The sequence below is a fragment of the Ascaphus truei genome, chromosome 6 (genome assembly GCF_040206685.1).
Source record: "Ascaphus truei isolate aAscTru1 chromosome 6, aAscTru1.hap1, whole genome shotgun sequence".
Lineage (NCBI taxonomy): Eukaryota > Metazoa > Chordata > Amphibia > Anura > Ascaphidae > Ascaphus > Ascaphus truei.
In genome coordinates this window covers 15,250,526-15,267,685 of record NC_134488.1, presented here as the reverse complement: position 1 = coordinate 15,267,685, position 17,160 = coordinate 15,250,526, and the positions used below count along the sequence as shown (strand labels likewise).

Here is a 17,160-nt window from a genome sequence, read left to right as displayed (position 1 = left end):
AGCTGAACCTAATGTCAAACAAAAATAATTAATAGAATATATTAATGGGAATGAATGCTGAACATGTGCTCAAGTCCACACAAAACTTTGGAATCGGTGACGAAAATATTTGAAATGAGAGATAGCAGAATCTATGTAAAGGTAGGGGGGAGAATACCTCAGAAAGACTTTAACATACAGTACATACTGTACATAATTTATTTTATATATATACTGTATATCTTATACTATATTAGTGAAAGCACTGTATGTTTGCCTGCCTGCCTGCATGCATGCATGCCTGCCTGCTGGATGTCCGGTGTCCCTAGCGGCAATCTCATTGGTCCCTTGGCCCGCCCGCCCCCGCACACCTCTCATTGGCCTCACACACTCACACCACCCCCTTGGCCCGCCCCCCACACCTCTCATTGGCCTGAGGCGGAGTGACGGGCCAAAGGTCCAAAAAAATAAATAACACACACACACACACACACACACACACACCTCTCTCCCCTCTCCAAATCACCTTTTCCCCCTCCCCAGCGGCATCACCTCTTCCCCCTCCCCAGCGGCATCACCTCTTCCCCCTCACCAGCGGCATCACCTCTTCCCCCTCACCAGCGGCATCACCTCTTCCCCCTCCCCAGCGGCATCACCTCTTCCCCCTCCCCAGCGGCATCACCTCTTCCCCCTCCCCAGCGGCATCACCTCTTCCCCCTCCCCAGCGGCATCACCTCTTCCCCCTCCCCAGCGGAATCACCTCTTCCCCCTCCCCAGCGGCATCACCTCTTCCCCCTCCCCAGCGGCATCACCTCTCCCCGCTCCAAATCACCTCTCCCCGCTCCAAATCACCTCTCCCCGCTCCAAATCACCTCTCCCCGCTCCAAATCACCTCTCCCCCCTCCCCGCTCCAAATCACCTCGCTTCCCGCAGCTGCCACGCGGCGCGTAAGATGGCGGACCCCCTTCCTCCCTCGCGGCGCCGAGTCAGACGGTGGCGGCGCCCGGAAGTACAGGTAGGTGTCGCTCCCCACCTCCGGCGCCAAACGGAACTGAGAAAGGGCGCATCAACTGAGGGGTGTGTGTGTGTGTGTGTGTGTGTGTCACTGTCCACTGCCCCCCCCTCCTATCCACTGCCCCCCCCTCCTGTCCACTGCCCCCCCCTCCTGTCCACTGCCCCCCCCTCCTGTCCACTGCCCCCCCTCCTGTCCACTGCGTCCCCCCTCCTGTCCACTGCGTCCCCCCTCCTGTCCCCCCTCCTGTCCACTGCCCCCCCCTCCTGTCCACTGCCCCCCCCCTCCTGTCCACTGCCCCCCCTCCTGTCCACTGCCCCCCCCTCCTGTCCACTGCCCCCCCCTCCTGTCCACTGCCCCCCCCCTCCTGTCCACTGCCCCCCCTCCTGTCCACTGCCCCCCCTCCTGTCCACTGCCCCCCCCTCCTGTCCACTGCCCCCCCCTCCTGTCCACTGCCCCCCCCCTCCTGTCCACTGCCCCCTCCCTCCTGTCCACTGCCCCCCCCCCCTCCTGTCCACTGCCCCCCCCTCCTGTCCACTGCCCCCCCCTCCTGTCCACTGCCCCCCCCTCCTGTCCACTGCCCCCCCCCTCCTGTCCACTGCCCCCCCTCCTGTCCACTGCCCCCCCCTCCTGTCCACTGCCCCCCCCTCCTGTCCACTGCCCCCCCCTCCTGTCCACTGCCCCCCCCCTCCTGTCCACTGCCCCCCCCCCCTCCTGTCCACTGCCCCCCCCCTCCTGTCCACTGCCCCCCCCCTCCTGTCCACTGCCCCCTCCCTCCTGTCCACTGCCCCCCCCTCCTGTCCACTGCCCCCCCCTCCTGTCCACTGCCCCCCCCTCCTGTCCACTGCCCCCCCCCCCTCCTGTCCACTGCCCCCCCCCTCCTGTCCACTGCAGGAAATGCAGGGGGAGGAATCCATGCCTTTGAGGCGCCCCCCCCTCCCTTTGACGCCCCCCCCTCCCTTTGACGCCCCCCCCTCCCTTTGACGCCCCCCCCTCCCTTTGACGCCCCCCCCCCCTCCCTTTGACGCCCCCCCCTCTCCCTTTGACGCCCCCCCCCTCTCCCTTTGACGCCCCCCCCCTCCCTTTGACGCCCCCCCCTCCCTTTGACGCCCCCCCCTCCCTTTGACGCCCCCCCCCCTCCCTTTGATGCCCCCCCTCCCTTTGACGCCCCCCCCCCCCCTTTGACGCCCCCCCCCTCCCTTTGACGCCCCCCCCTCCCTTTGACGCCCCCCCCTCCCTTTGACGCCCCCCCTCCCTTTGACGCCCCCCCCCTCCCTTTGACGCCCCCCCCCTCCCTTTGACGCCCCCCCCCCTCCCTTTGACGCCCCCCCCCTCCCTTTGACGCCCCCCCCCTCCCTTTGACGCCCCCCCCTGCCTTTGACACCCCGCGCGCACACACTGACTGACTGCCGCACGCACGCACACACTGACTGACGCGCACACAAAGCCTGACTGACGCACGCACACACTGACTGAGGCACACACTGACTGTGTGTGCGTCAGTCAGTCTGTGTGTGTTTGTGTTTCTGCCTCAGACTCATTGACGCGCGAGCAAACACACAGTGACTGACGCACACACGCTACATGAAGCTGTAAAGGAGGGAGGGAGGGGGGGGACTGGATTGATGTGAATGGGGGACAAACAGAGAGAGGGGGGAGGAGAGAGAGGAACGGGAACATTACATCCCGGGCAACGCCGGGTCTCTCAGCTAGTATATATATATTTAAAAAAATAATTTTATATATATATATATATATATATATATATATATATATATATATATATATATATATACAGAAATGGGGGGCAGCTGGCACTCCAAATACAGGAAGAAATGTGAGGTGCATATCCTATAATGATAAACAAACAAAGCAGTCAACCCTCGCAAGAGCAGACAGAAGACAGCACTCAAAGGTAAGTGAAAAAGCTTGTATTAAAGGTGAAAAACCAGCACAAACATGACCAAAGTTTCGGTCCCTGTAGGACCTTCCTCAGGGTGATGCTAAAGACAACTGGCCATGATGTCCCTTCTAAACCCCTAAACCTATAACCAATTGACCCAAACAGACTAACTGATTGGCCGTGAAGGGAGTCCCGTGGTCCGCCCCGCCACCTCCGCCGTCGCGCTCGTGACGTCATCAGATTAGCTGGGAAATCACTGTCAGTGGCTGTTGCGCGTGCATAATGAATCAGCAGCCAATCATGGAGGGGGGAGAGAGAGCGTCCCATGTCCCACGTTTTCTTAAAGGGACGGTGGGCCAGTTGTATGAATTAATCCCTGTAAATAAACCCCTGCATAGAAAATACGGTGTTTCCGGCCTTAAATTGGGACAAAGGACACTGCAATGTGGAGTGCGCATCACAATATATATATTTAACTAGAATGTAACCGTACATTTTTAGCATGTAACACAGGAAGTAGAGTGTTCTCCTGTAACTTTAAGGTTTTACAATATGAGAAACCGCTTTGATATGGCTACATGTGAGTGTGTGTTGTGGACACTGCATGAAACTTGTTCTAGAGTACTGTATGCTCATTACCAGGCAGTTCCTGCTCTGGATTTGGGAGCTGGGACCCTGCAGTACAATAATATCCTTTGGAGCAGTCTCCAGTCACATTGCTGGCATTGTAGAACAAGCAGAATTTTCCTCCATCACACACTCTGCAGGCAGTGACATTTTCCAGCCCCTGCTCTGGATTGTAGGTCCCTGGAGGACAGGGTTTCCAGTCTAAACCAGTTCCCTGTGGACAGTAAAATCCTGAAAAGAATAATAATGGCATTAATTCACAATGTAATAATGTAGAGTAAGAGCTGATAAATGCACATTGTGTGTGTTAGCCTGAGACAGAGTTGTTTGCTTTTTAGATGTGGATATACAGTATATGATTTACCTCTAGGACAAAGCTGAGACTCCAATCCTGGTATGCAGTATTTACCACTGGGGCATATGTAACACTCAGTTGCTCCACTCAGCGGCATGTAAGTACCAGGGGGGCAGGGTGTAGGACTGGCAGACCCAGGAGAGCAGAAATGCCCTGGTGGGCACTCACCACCAGAGGAACCCAAGCTTGGGGTTGAAGTTTCAGCTCCATTAACACAATAATATCTGGAACACACAGCAGACAACATGCATTTTGAGAGGATACTTGTAGGACTAAAGATACTGAATTCTATTGTCTGAATACCGGTACCTAAGATAGTCAAATGCACTCTTTGACTCACCCTGGGGCGCACAGCCCTGAAGGAGATATTTTTCCTGTGCCATTACAGTAATGTCCTCCTGGGCATGGTTTACATTCCAAAATACTGCTCATGCCTTCTGAGTCTGACCAAGTGCCCAGGGGGCAGGGGGATGGCAGATGTGTTCCTGTAAATGCATGACACCAGACTCAATTCCTTGTTTCCTGGTTGTATGGCAGAGGCAGGTCAGTGTATGTTGGAGTTACTTAAATTACCTTCTGTACAGTAGTGTCCTGGCGGACAGAGGACACCAGACAGTCCATCTTGGGGACGCTCTTCTTTAGCCCCTTTTTTACACCAGTAGCCTGGATAACATTCTCCTGAAAGCAGATTTAATTCCCTTTATACCAGAAAGGGTAGCTCCACATAGCTCTTCACATTCTCACACATCGACATACTGTACCTGTGGGCTTTACCTGACCCAATTCTTTACAGTATTTCCCAGATGGGCAGTTTACACACTCAGTGATGCTCGTTAAACCGGGGCTAGCTCCATAGGTTCCAGCTGGACAACTGTATTGAGTGCCGTGCTGGGTCCCCGCAGGACAAAAGAACCCTTGTGGGCATATGAACTGGGTGAAATCACTGACAGGTTCATTTTTGCTGTCACAATAATATCCTGTGATGGGGAATGCCAAAAGACACAATAAAACCCAGATTCACAAAATATAGAGGTTAAAAAAGAGAAAGAGAAAACATATATTCAATAAGGATTTTGAATGCAAACGTTGCAAAAGAGCTGCTCTTCTCCTCATATTAATTCTTATTTCTTCATATTAAAAAGCTGATACAATACAATATGGGGCCTACGCTCTAAAACTTCACAAAAAAAAAAAATCGACAGGGCCGTTTAATTCGCCAGTCTTTTGAGCGTTGCAAAATTCCCAAAATGGACGAGTAGCCGGTGACGTGATGATCAACTCTCAGAACAGGCCTTACCCGGCAATTGTTTTCAGTTGCAGAGAGAGCTGCACAGAGAGAGACGCCTCTCCCACTACATATCTCGCCAGCGAACAAAAGATTTTAATATAAAATGTAATACTAGTGTAGATGAGCAGGGGGTCTCCGGAGCAGAACAGCGTTGATTTGAGGTCCAGGGACACCCTGCTTCCCGAGATACAGGCCTGTAATGGGGTTCCGGTATCTTCCATGCATTTTATTCTAATTGTCATGTGACGCGGGACATTAAAATGCATAGGAGATACCGGCACCCCATAACAGGGCCTGTATCTCGGGAAGCAGGAGTCCCCGGACCTCAAATCAATGCGGTTCTGCTCCGGAGACCCCCTGCTCATCTACACTAGTATTAGAATGTATATTAAAAAAGCTTAATTACCATAGCGGCGAGATGCTAAGGCAATGAATGGGTTAAACCTCAGAAGCCTGTTTCTTGGGGCAGAGGGGGTGGATGAAGGATGTAGTAGTCCAGGGTAGGTGATTAGACCTGCCCGGAAGGTTGCGGGAGGTGTTAACCCCTTCACTACCATAGCGGTGGGAACAAAGGGGTTAATCAGTCCCCCTACCCCCTGGAAGGCCTAAACATCCATCTTTGGGGCTACTGCCCCCTTCACCCAATCCTTCTACCCCCAAGAAAAAAATAAACACAACCACCCTACTACCCACCTCCTCTACCCCCAACAACCCCCCCCCCAAACATATACAGTACTGTAATGGTCAAAATTATTATTATCCCATTATAAAATCAAATATTAGCCAACGGCATAAATAAAGTAAATAAAACGTTCAACTTAACCCTGCCATCATGAGGGGCACCCTCATCAGCATATTCCAGGTCCATGTCTTCTGTTGCCAGAAAGAATAGAAGAAAAAATACAATCTAATGGCCCTTAAACCTTTAATCACCGTAACAGTTAATAACCACTATAGTAATTAAGGGGTTAACCCACCCTCCACGGCTACCCAACCGGGAGGCCTAACCACCTACCCCAGACCCACTATACCTACCCTGTACCCATTGATTGGCACAGTTTTATATCATACCCATATAATATGGGCATGATAAGTCAATGACTCAGTAAGCTGGAATGGAGGATGTGTGCACTTTCCAGCACTAAACCAGTTAACCTACATTGGAGAACTGCATACACCTGCAGCCTAATTAAGCAGGATGCCTGAGAGACTGCAGGTTTAAAAAGCAGGAAGTGGCTCACACAAGGTGTGCTTGTTTTTCCCCAGGAGGGTGGAGAGACTTCTCCCGGCTAGGAAGCCCCAGCTGTTGCTCTGGTCCCCCAGTCATGCGAGGAGCTTTGCTGCTGGGACCAGCTGGGACCTCAACCGAGGATAAAGATCAAGATTGTGGCGAGCTGGACACAGCCTGCTCCCCGGAACCGGCATTCCTATTTGCTATTGGAGCTACAATACAGATAAGACTTTATTGTTATACTTTATTGTTATACTTTGTGGAGCACATGTTTTGGGCATAACCAGATTAGCTGGCTGCCCTGTTAGTAAGGGCTCAAGAAGTTGAGTTAGTTTCCCTAACGGGAATAGGTTTTATTTTCTATAATTTGGTTTCTTAAAGGGACAGTGCACCCGTACTTTATTTGGTTGCGGCTAATAAACTACTACAGTTTAAAGTTTCCCATCGTGTCTAGCATCTTACTGACCCCTCAGTGAGGCCGTCCTGCCACAGGTGGTGTCAGAAGTGGGATGCTACGCCTCTGGGGGTCAGTAGATGAAGATGTGTTGAGACACTGAACTCAAGCAGAAAACCAAAAAATGATTTTGCTGAAGCATGGAATTTACAGCTAGCAAGTGCTTATTGTAAAGTTTGCCCCGTCGGGTATGAAAGGATTGCTGTGTAAAGCTAATGCCTTTTGCTGAAGTGAGTGAATTTGCAGCTAGCAAGTGCTGTGTGTAAAGTTTGCCCTGTCTGGTATTAAAGAAAGGGAAAATGGATTTTTGCAAAGAAGTTGCCCTAAGAAGAACCGATAAGGTTCAAATATTGTAAAGCACATACAACTTACATGTGTTGTGCAAAGTCTGCACCGTCGGGTGTGAAAAAAAAATGGGGTTTTAAAATGGCCACCGTCAAGTGTCAGTTTTGCAATGTACGTAATCATACAAAACAGTGTCCCTTCAGGCCATTTGATGATGGTGATGAAGACGACGCATATGTGGCCCCGAGAAGAGAGACGTACCCGCAGATGAAAGCTGCAAAAGTGACCAGTGTCCAGAGCGCTGGACCCCATAACCTTGGAGTCGGTAACCAGGAGTTCGGAGCCGTGTCGGCTAGAAGGAATCCAGGTGACTTTCTAAAGGATTTAGTATGCTGGGCCTGTCATGAACCAGGACACACAGGAGGGGTGTGTCCCCAAATTCTCAAATATAAACAGTGGCAACAGAAGCAACATGATGAATATTGTCTCCCACAGCTGCAAAAGCAAGCAACACATTGTGAGTAAAAGCAAGATGTGGAAGCTGATACCAGTGTGTGTGTGCCCAGTACCACTGATGTCTCTGGAGCTAATAAAGCAAAGAGAAAGAAGAAGAGAAAGAAAAATATTTCTCAAATCACAGAGGAAGTGACCAAACCACTTGAGCCTGCGATATCAGGACAACAGGCGTCAGCAAGGCACCGAGATGTGCTGCAGACCGGAGTGATGGGCAGAATTGTCACAGGAACAGTGGCAAAGGAAAAGGAGGAGCAAAGGGAAGCTGAATCCTTGATCCAGGAAAAATAGGCCTTAATTTCTGCACTTCAAACTGCCCATCGTGATTATGATGTCTTGCAGGAACAATTGAATTGGGAGCGAGAAGCGAACGCTGAGGTGCAGAGGTGTATACTCCCAGCTAAACAAGAGTATGAGGCTTTAAGGAAAACAGAGTGTCTCTTACGGAATGAGTTGGAGGAGCTGATGACAAGTCTGGAAAAAGCTAACACCGCAATTGCTACCATGGATGAAAAGCAGAACAAGTCTGATGGACTAATTGCTAATATGAAGCAGAAATATGGGAAGGCTCTACAAGATTTGCACCATCTCAGCACAGAGGTGGAACACTCACGCCAGGAGAGCCACTGTCTAAATACAGAGCTGGGTACTTTGTAGGAAGCCAATGAGACGGTCCTAAGGGATATAGAGACTGTGAAAATGGAGAATATAAACCTGAAGGAAGAGGTTTTAAACCTGACTGGTCAGGTCAGTGAAGGGACTGAGAAGCTTCACCAAGCACAGAAAGTGAAGACGCAATTGGCGCAAGAAAAAGTAGAAGTACAGGCTGCACTGCAGAATGCAGAGAGAGTGCTGGTAAAAGAATACCTCACGCTGGAGCAGCTGAAGGTCACGTTGAGCGCCACAAGAGCATCGCTGGAGGTGGAGCTTAGAAGCCATACAACTGGGTAAATCAACTGACTAACCCTCCAGGCGCTCAGAATAAAGCATAGTCCTGCTGGTGAGCAATGATAAAATGAATCTTTAAGACCCAGGCTATAAACAACCGTCTGGCAGTGTAACATGTATGTTATGTCCTTCCCCCCAACCGGCTCACCATGAGCACTATAAGGCTGGAACACGGGAAACTCACGTATTATTCTCGTGGCTGTTGATGTCAAGCCTGTCCGGTCTTGGCCATATGATGTATGCTCCTGTTCCTCCTGGATGAAGCTGGGATCCCTCCGTCTCAAGATCTTGGTTCTTCACCGCCAACCCGCTACCCGCCGATGCGGAGGGTGGTCACCTGACCGGCGGCATGGATGGTGCTTCTAGATGACGTCACGGCAGACCGGGCAGCCAGGAACAAACCAGCAGTGACTCGGCGTGCAGGCGCACAATGTAGCAACATAGAAAACCTCTCAAAGAGAGAAAAAGTGCCGCACAGCACAAAAAGGAAAGGTGAAGGCTGATGTGGAAAATAAAAGGGACTGAGAAGCTTCACCAAGCACAGAAAGTGAAGATGCAATTGGCGCAAGAAAAAGTAGAAGTACAGGCTGCACTGCAGAATGCAGAGAGAGTGCTGGTAAAAGAATACCTCACGCTGGAGCAGCTGAAGGTCACGTTGAGCACCACAAGAGCATCGCTGGAGGTGGAGCTTAGAAGCCAGGTGACTCTATATGAGAAGGAACATGAGAAGGTCCAGAGACTGAAGCAAGAGCTGGAGAAGCAGAGGGACAGCGCCATTAAAAAGAGTCAGTATACCAAGGAGAAAGACGCCTGGAAAACAGAAGCAGCAGCGAACCTAGCAACAAAAACTGCAGAGCTCCAAAAGATGAAGGAGGCGCTGATGCGAACCCAGAGCAAGCACCGGGAAGAGTTGCAGATGCAGATGACTGAGCGCAAGATACAGCGCGCCAAGAGGGAGGAGGTGTCCGTCCGTCAGGTGGCCTGCCTGACATTGCACCCTGAAACAGAGATGGCCGATATCCACAAGCAGCTGGTCCAGACGGCCAATGAGGGGGCCCAGCTACAGCTGGAGCTGGACAAGGGGGAGCACCAGCAGCTGCAGGTCCAGAATAAAGAAACAGAGACAGATTTAAGCCTTGCTCTGAGTCTGCTAGGAGATGTAGAATCGCGACTCAACTCTAAAGAAGCTGAACTAACAGCTGCTCTGTGTGAAAGAAGAAAGGCAGAAGGACAGCTTCAAGACCTGAGGAAGGACCTGGAGTCTGAGCGTGCTGGCCGCAAGATGGCAGAGAAACAAAAGTGTGACCTAGGCAAGGAGCTCGAGGCTCTGAAGACTGAGCGGGACGCTAAATTGGACTCTACTGCTGCCCAGCAGGAGGTTTCTCAGATGAAGCTGGAGGAAACGCTTACAACCCCAAGACAGACATTTGGGTCACTGAAGTAGTCCATGGAAAAGGTGGCGGTAGAGATAAAAAGGTGGCGGTAGAGATAAAACAAGGGAGGCACTCCAGGAAGCATGACTGCGATACCGTTGCAGAACTACAGTCTACTTTCCACAAGGCACGGAATGCGAAGGCCAAATTGCGATGCACTAGCACAGTAAGAATCCAATCAAACTACAGTGCCCAGGGGACACAAAGTGGATTCCTTGCCATGAGGGCAGCCACTGTGAAGAGACAGCCGCTAATGAGACGGAAGTGTGCCCGTGATCGTAAGAGGAGAAAGACCGCACAGACGGTCCAGCAAATCTCCCAACAGAGTAAGTTAAAGAGTCAAGACAGAAAGGCCCAAGCCTATGAGCCTGTTGATAGTAAAAGAGAAGTGCCATGGGATGTACTTCGGGTTAATAGAAATCCAGACCAAGTTGAAGTACTGAAGATAAATGGTGTGGAACCCACCACTGAAGGTACACAGAGGAACAAAGGTCCAAAAGAGAAGGCCAAACAGTCACTGGCGAGTGTATGCAATGATCTGACCGAGGTCAATGCTCTTCTACAGAATAGGGAGACTCTGACAAGAGGACAAGGACAACAATGCATCTTCTGGATTTGCAGATCAAGGTCACAGCGTGGCGTAGAGTCGTGGCAGAGAGAGCTAATAGACAGCAGGATGCTCAGCAACCTTGGCAAGAAAAGACACAACAAAAGCGGAGCATCAACCTTAAACTGAAACTGGCACAAGACAAGGAGATAGTGAGGTACCAGTCTCAGACTCAGATGGCCTGGTAATTACCTCAAAAAGAAAATGCCTAAATTGGAAGGCAAGAAAAAAAAAGGGGGAGGGTATGGCCGACGTCGGACATTTTCGACAAAGATGCTGGTGCACGGGAATGGTGCACGGGCCGCTCACAGGACAATGTCAGAGTCACTGACTCAGTAAGCTGGAATGGAGGATGTGTGCACTTTCCAGCACTAAACCAGTTAACCTACAGTTGGATAACTGCATACACCTGCAGCCTAATTAAGCAGGATGCCTGAGAGACTGCAGGTTTAAAAAGCAGGAAGTGGCTCACACAAGGTGAGCTTGTTTTTCCCCAGGAAAGTGGAGAGACTTCTCCCGGCTAGGAAGCCCTAGCTGTTGCTCTGGTCCCCCAGTTTAAAGTTTCCCATCGTGTCTAGCGTCTTACTGACCCCTCCGGGAGAGGCCGTCCTGCCACACCACTATATCACTCAATGGTCAACCTAATAAAAACAATACATGACAAAAATACACAATAATCAACGAAATACACAAGAACCTAAACACCCCAACAATAAAAGAACTAAATGGCCTAATAGTACACATCACAATTAATTAGCTATCACCAAAACAGCAAAACTATGACAATTATGTTATTCCAAAATATCACAATAAAACTATACAAGCAAACTATAAAACCCCTAGCCAACAAAACAAATAATTAATTTAAACCACTAGCCAACAAATCAACAAATTAATTTAAACACTAGCCAACAAAACAATTAATGAATTTAAACCAGTTGTCAACAAAACAAATAATTAATTTAAAACATAAACCAATCCTAAAATGTACTAGAAATAAGCCATCCAAATTCCAAACAACTTAATTCAAACAATGAACAGAAATAGAAAAAATAACAATCAATAGAATTTGCCACAAAATGCATTGGCTGAACTGTATTTATCTGTACCCTGGCACAGATTAATACATTATGAGTCAATGGGCAAGCAAATACATAAAAATAAATAAAGACAATAAAAAAACCTGGGAAAAAAACAATTTCATAAATTTAATATTTTACTTATCTTTAGAAGTCTTCACCCTCCGAATCCCGGCCAATTACCCGCAATCCAACGCCATCCACCTTGAAGACCAGCATCAGGTTAAAAAAATCTTCTTCCTTGTATCTTCTTTCTTTTATCTTCTATCACCGTCTTTTATCTTCATCTGTAATTATTTTTATCTTTTCATTAATCTTCTATCTTCTTCTTTCAATCCAAAGCCCCATGGTAAATCCACAACAGGATGTTGTCTTGTCGGCTTCTTGAGGTAAAATGAGACATACAAGCCTTATATATGGCCTGTGACGTCACATCTTAGGGTCAGATGGTACAGCTCCAATCCAATTGGATGCTGTATTATGTGCCCACCCCTTCTTTTTTTTTTTTTAAGGATGTGACGTCATCTCCAAGGGAGGTACGTTACCTCCTTAAAACCACATGGCTATATCACATGGTATTACAGCCAAAGGAATTGAAGACAATCCCATTGGTTGCTATATCATGTGATAGGTCAAATTAGTTCAAGGATGTGACATCATCCCTTAAAGTGATATAAGGCCTCTACGTCTCATTTTACCTTAAGAAGCCGATGAGACAAGATCCGTTCTGGCTTTACCATGGGGTTTTTGATTGAAAGAAGAAAATAGAAGATTAAAGAAAGGATAAAAATAATTACAGATGAAGATAGAAGATAGTGTTAGAAGATAAAAGAAAGATTTTTTTTTCCTGATGCTGGTCTTCAAGGTGGATGGCGTTGGATTGTGGGTGATGATGTCACAGTACGAGAGCTTGCAGATATGCCGGGATTCGGAGGTTGAACACTTCGAAAGGTAAGTAAAATATTGAATTTATGAAATTGTTTTTTTTTTCAGATGTTTTGATTGTATTTATTTATTTTTATGTATTTGCTTGCCCATTGACTGATAATGTATTAATCTGTGCCCATGCATTTTTTAGCAAATCATTTTTTCTATTGATTGTTATTTTTTTTATTTTTGTTTATTGTTTTAACTAAATTATTTTGAATTTGGATGGCTTGTTTTTAGTATATTTCAGGATTGGGTTAGCGTGTTAAATTAATTATTTGTTTTGTTGGTTACTGGTTTAAATTAATTATTTGCTTTGTTGGCTAGTGTTTAAAATTAATTAATTGTTTTGTTGGCTAGTCTTTAAAATTAATGAATTGTCTGATTGGCTAGTGCATTTATTTAATTGGTTGGCTAGTGCTTTTATTTATTTAATTGGTTGGCTAGTGCTTTTATTTCTTTGATTGGTTGGCTAGTGCTTTTATTTCTTGAATTGGGGTGTATACAGTAGGTACTTGCGTACAGGCATACCCCGGTTTAAGGACACTCACTTTAAGTACACTCGCGAGTAAGTACATATCGCCCAATAGGCAATGACAGCTCGCGCATGCGCCTGTCAGCACTTCCTGAACAGCAATACTGGCTCCCTACCTGTACCGAAGCTGTGCGCAAGTGGGGAGACTATAGAGCCTGTTACAAATGCGTTATTTACATCAGTTATGCATGTATGTGACGATTGCAGTTCAGTACATGCATTGATAAGTGGAAAAAAGGTAGTGCTTCACTTTAAGTACATTTTCGCTTTACATACATGCTCCGGTCCCATTGTGTACGTTAATGTGGGGTATGCCTGTATATCTTTATTATTGTGTATTTTTGGTCTTCATGCTTTTTTTATTAGGGTGACAATTGACTGCTATAGTGGCTTATCATGCCCATATTATATGAGTATGATGTCAATCAATGGGTGGATATAGTGGTCCCGGGGTGGTTAGGCCTCCCAGGTGGGTAGCGGAGGAGGGATGGTTAACCCCTTAATTACTATAGCAGTTATTAATCGATAAGTTGATTAAGGGGTTAGGGCCATTAGATTGTACTGTTTCTTGTATTCTTGCTGGCATCGGAGGACATGGACCTGGAGTATGCAGACAAGGACGCCCTTCATTATGGTAGGAGTAAGTTGAACGTTTTATTTACTTTATTTATGCTGGCTGGCTCATATTTGATTTTATAATGGGCAAATGCACTATTATCCATATGTGGATAATATTAATTTTGCCCATTACTGTACTGTAAGGTAAAGAAGGAGTTAACTCCACCCGTAACCTCCCGCAAGGCCTAAACACCCACCAAGGGCCAAATATCACCTTCACCCACCCCCGCTACCCACAATAAACCTGGCATCGGTAGTTAACCCCTTCATTGCCTTAGCGGTTAGCCGCTGAGGTAATGAAGTTGCCTGTAAATGCATTTGTATTGCATGGGATTCATGCCGGGGGTCTCCGGTGCTGATATTAATGGATATCAGCTCCGGAAACTCTCGGCAACAATCCAAGGCAGGAAAAATGCATTTATTTTTCTAAGTCTTCTCTCGCCGCCTCATAGACAAGTTCTCACCACCTTCACGCCAACGTTTCCTGGCAGGAGGATTTGCAGAGGAAATTTACATTCTAGAGCCTCGATTAGCCCCGATAGCCTACTCGAGGCTACTAGAATTGCACGAATGTGAAAACCTGCCGATAAGTGGCTTATCGCGGCTCGCCTGGTGATTTTTTTTTTTGGACAAAAAAATTCAGAAAAAGCCTTTTATCAGCCATTTGTAGAGGCTTACTGAATAGCAGTAGGCCTTTTTGGCGAAAAGGCCTCGATAAGTGGCTTATCGAGCTTATACAGTAGCATTGATCCCGATGTCTTTTTCCATACTACAATGAGCAGACCTCCCCTACACAATCCAGAGATGAGATTCAATTGCTACTCCCACAGACAGTATGTATCAAGGCAAATGTGGATCATTTGAAAAAAAAATAGTGACGTGTTCACCTTGTGTCTCTTTATTCCATAACTGCAATAGCAATGGGGTTTTCCATGAGATAGCCCCGGATAAGCATTATTGCAGTTCACTGAATAAGGGCTTTTGCACCATGATTTGGGCCATGTATGTCAATTTGAGATTTGAGGAGTGTCAATAAAAGGAGTTTCATGACACACAGATTATAATCAGATGCATCAAGCTGTGTCTCCATGTGCCACTTTTTTATTTTGTATGTGCGTCACAAAAATCTGCCAAGTCAGAAGTGATATAAGACTTTATGGCTAACAAATTGTGTCACTTGTACCAGACACTTTCTTGCTAAATGCAAACAGAAAATGGAGCGACGCATCACAAAAATCCTCTTTGTATATTTTCTTTATGTTGATACATCTACCCCATTAAGTGTGTCATTCAAACACAGGCCTACAGAATGACTTTCTGAACACTGCTATGGCCAAATGGTTTCCATTGTACACTCACATGACTGAAAAGTATTTACCCTACACATTTCCATACAGAATGGTCATCTTTACACATTCTCATAAACAAAACGTTTTCAATCATACATTCACAAATTAGGTACTTTCCCTGCACACTATCTTGATTAAAATGTCATTTCATTTACTAAGTACTGTAGTACACACTCCCACCATCAATGTTACTGTAGCCGAAACATTGCCACTGTCGGGATGTCTCCCTTGTGCTCACACACTGACAAGATGTCTTCCTTTTCAACATTTGCAGCCAAAACTCCCATTCTCAGTCTTGCTTCCAAAACCTCTAGTATATTTATTTCTGCAGACCATTACCTGCTTCGCAAGTCCGGCACACACTCTGCTTCTCCTCATTCTGGTAGGATCCAGGCTTACAAGGCATTGGTTTAGAGGTCCCCATTGGGCAGCGATGTCCCATGGGACATGAGAAGCTATCAGACATGTTCATTGCTTCAGGACAGTAATACCCTGTGATTTCAGAGATCAAATTAAGAGTATAAAAGCCTTCTATAATTGCACAATGAACCAGCCTTCTAACCCACACAATGAACCATCTAACAAACACCAAGCTTCAATATGAGCAGCAGCTACATACTACCAGGACCTCACTAGCTCTCTTTTATGGGGTTAACATTCAAGTTCGAAGCTCAAACACATTGCAAACCAGCCCTAGGCTGAACAATAGGTCCAAACGTCTATAGTTATGGGCACCATGATTGCAAAACTAAATTAACATTTGCCCCAGTAAGTGAATCTGAATCTCAATATGCACTCCCTCTGTCCTCCGATGCTTCTATATATTTCTCTGGTTGTCACCTTCTAAGCAGAGCCCGGTGGGGGCAGTGAGTCCCAAACCATGACAATAATGTCCTCGCAGACATGGTTGACACTCAGACTTGCTTCTTAGTCCAGCATCACCAGAGAAAGTGCCTGCAGGACACAGCTGGGGATTTTTGGACCCTGCAGCTGAGAGAATAAAGCAAATGAAGAAATGATTCAATAAATGTGCATCCCAGTGGAGATTAGGGACAAAGTAAAATGCAAACTGCTACATCATTAGCTTTTTTCACTTACTACAAAATGTGCCTGGAGGACAGATATCCCCATGGACAATATCAGTGGGGTTGGGTGTGCTGGCTCCTCCAATACAGAAAAATCCAGCACTACATTCACCAGTCTGGGATGGAAGTCCTGTAATTCAGAAAATAATATGCCTACAGTATGTCAAGATGAGAGAAGCAGCTCATAAACCAGGATTACAACATAAAAGTCCATATGCACCATGCTGGATGTTTTAGTTTTAAAAGGAATAAACTGATGTGATATAACCTGTGCCTCCATCTGAAAATGGAGGGTGATAATATATTGCCTACTGCAATAATATTAATGAGCAACACTGTCACAACAAAACTATAGGTTGCCTGTGCAATCTGGTCCCCATCGCAAAACTCAAGGTATTATTTGGAACAATCAGCCAACTCTAATTATATATTCACTATTCTATACTGTATATATGCCTTTGAAAGCAACTCCTCTTTTTTCTGTTCTATATATTTGATGTGCCACGATGTGTAAATCATGTTTTAAATTGAGTGTACCCCCCCCCCTCCCTTTTTGGTAAGAAACCAATGATATTAACTTGTAATTAACCTTGGTAAAGGTTGAAAATATACTGTAGGCTGTTAGGCCTAACTGCATAATAAATCTTTTGTGTATTTATGTTGATGTCTTTGTAGTAAGAAATAAAGGGCCTCCCATAACAAATAGATAAATACTGAGCCGAATGAAAGGGTTTACGGACATGTTTCTCACCTGCGCTCTCACAGTAGGTACCTGGTGGGCAAGTAACAGGCTCTGTGGCTCCCTCAGTGCAGTAGAATCCTGGGAGACACTTCCCTCCTGTGGCAGTGGCTGGGCACAGACAATTAGCACTGGTATAATTATCCAGATCAAAGGGTTGTGGAGTCCAAGCAGCAGAAACACAGAACCAACC

General features: G+C 46.9%; 1 long non-coding RNA gene across 1 annotated transcript; it reads right to left on the bottom strand.

Moving 5' to 3' along the window:
- Window positions 1–15,037: 15,037 nt before the first annotated feature.
- Window positions 15,038–17,154, bottom strand: LOC142496671 (uncharacterized). Its single transcript, XR_012802078.1, has 3 exons — window positions 16,980–17,154; window positions 15,984–16,358; window positions 15,038–15,635 (listed from the first exon to the last, which is right to left on the bottom strand). It is a non-coding gene; the product is annotated as an uncharacterized LOC142496671 (long non-coding RNA).
- Window positions 17,155–17,160: the final 6 nt, after the last annotated feature.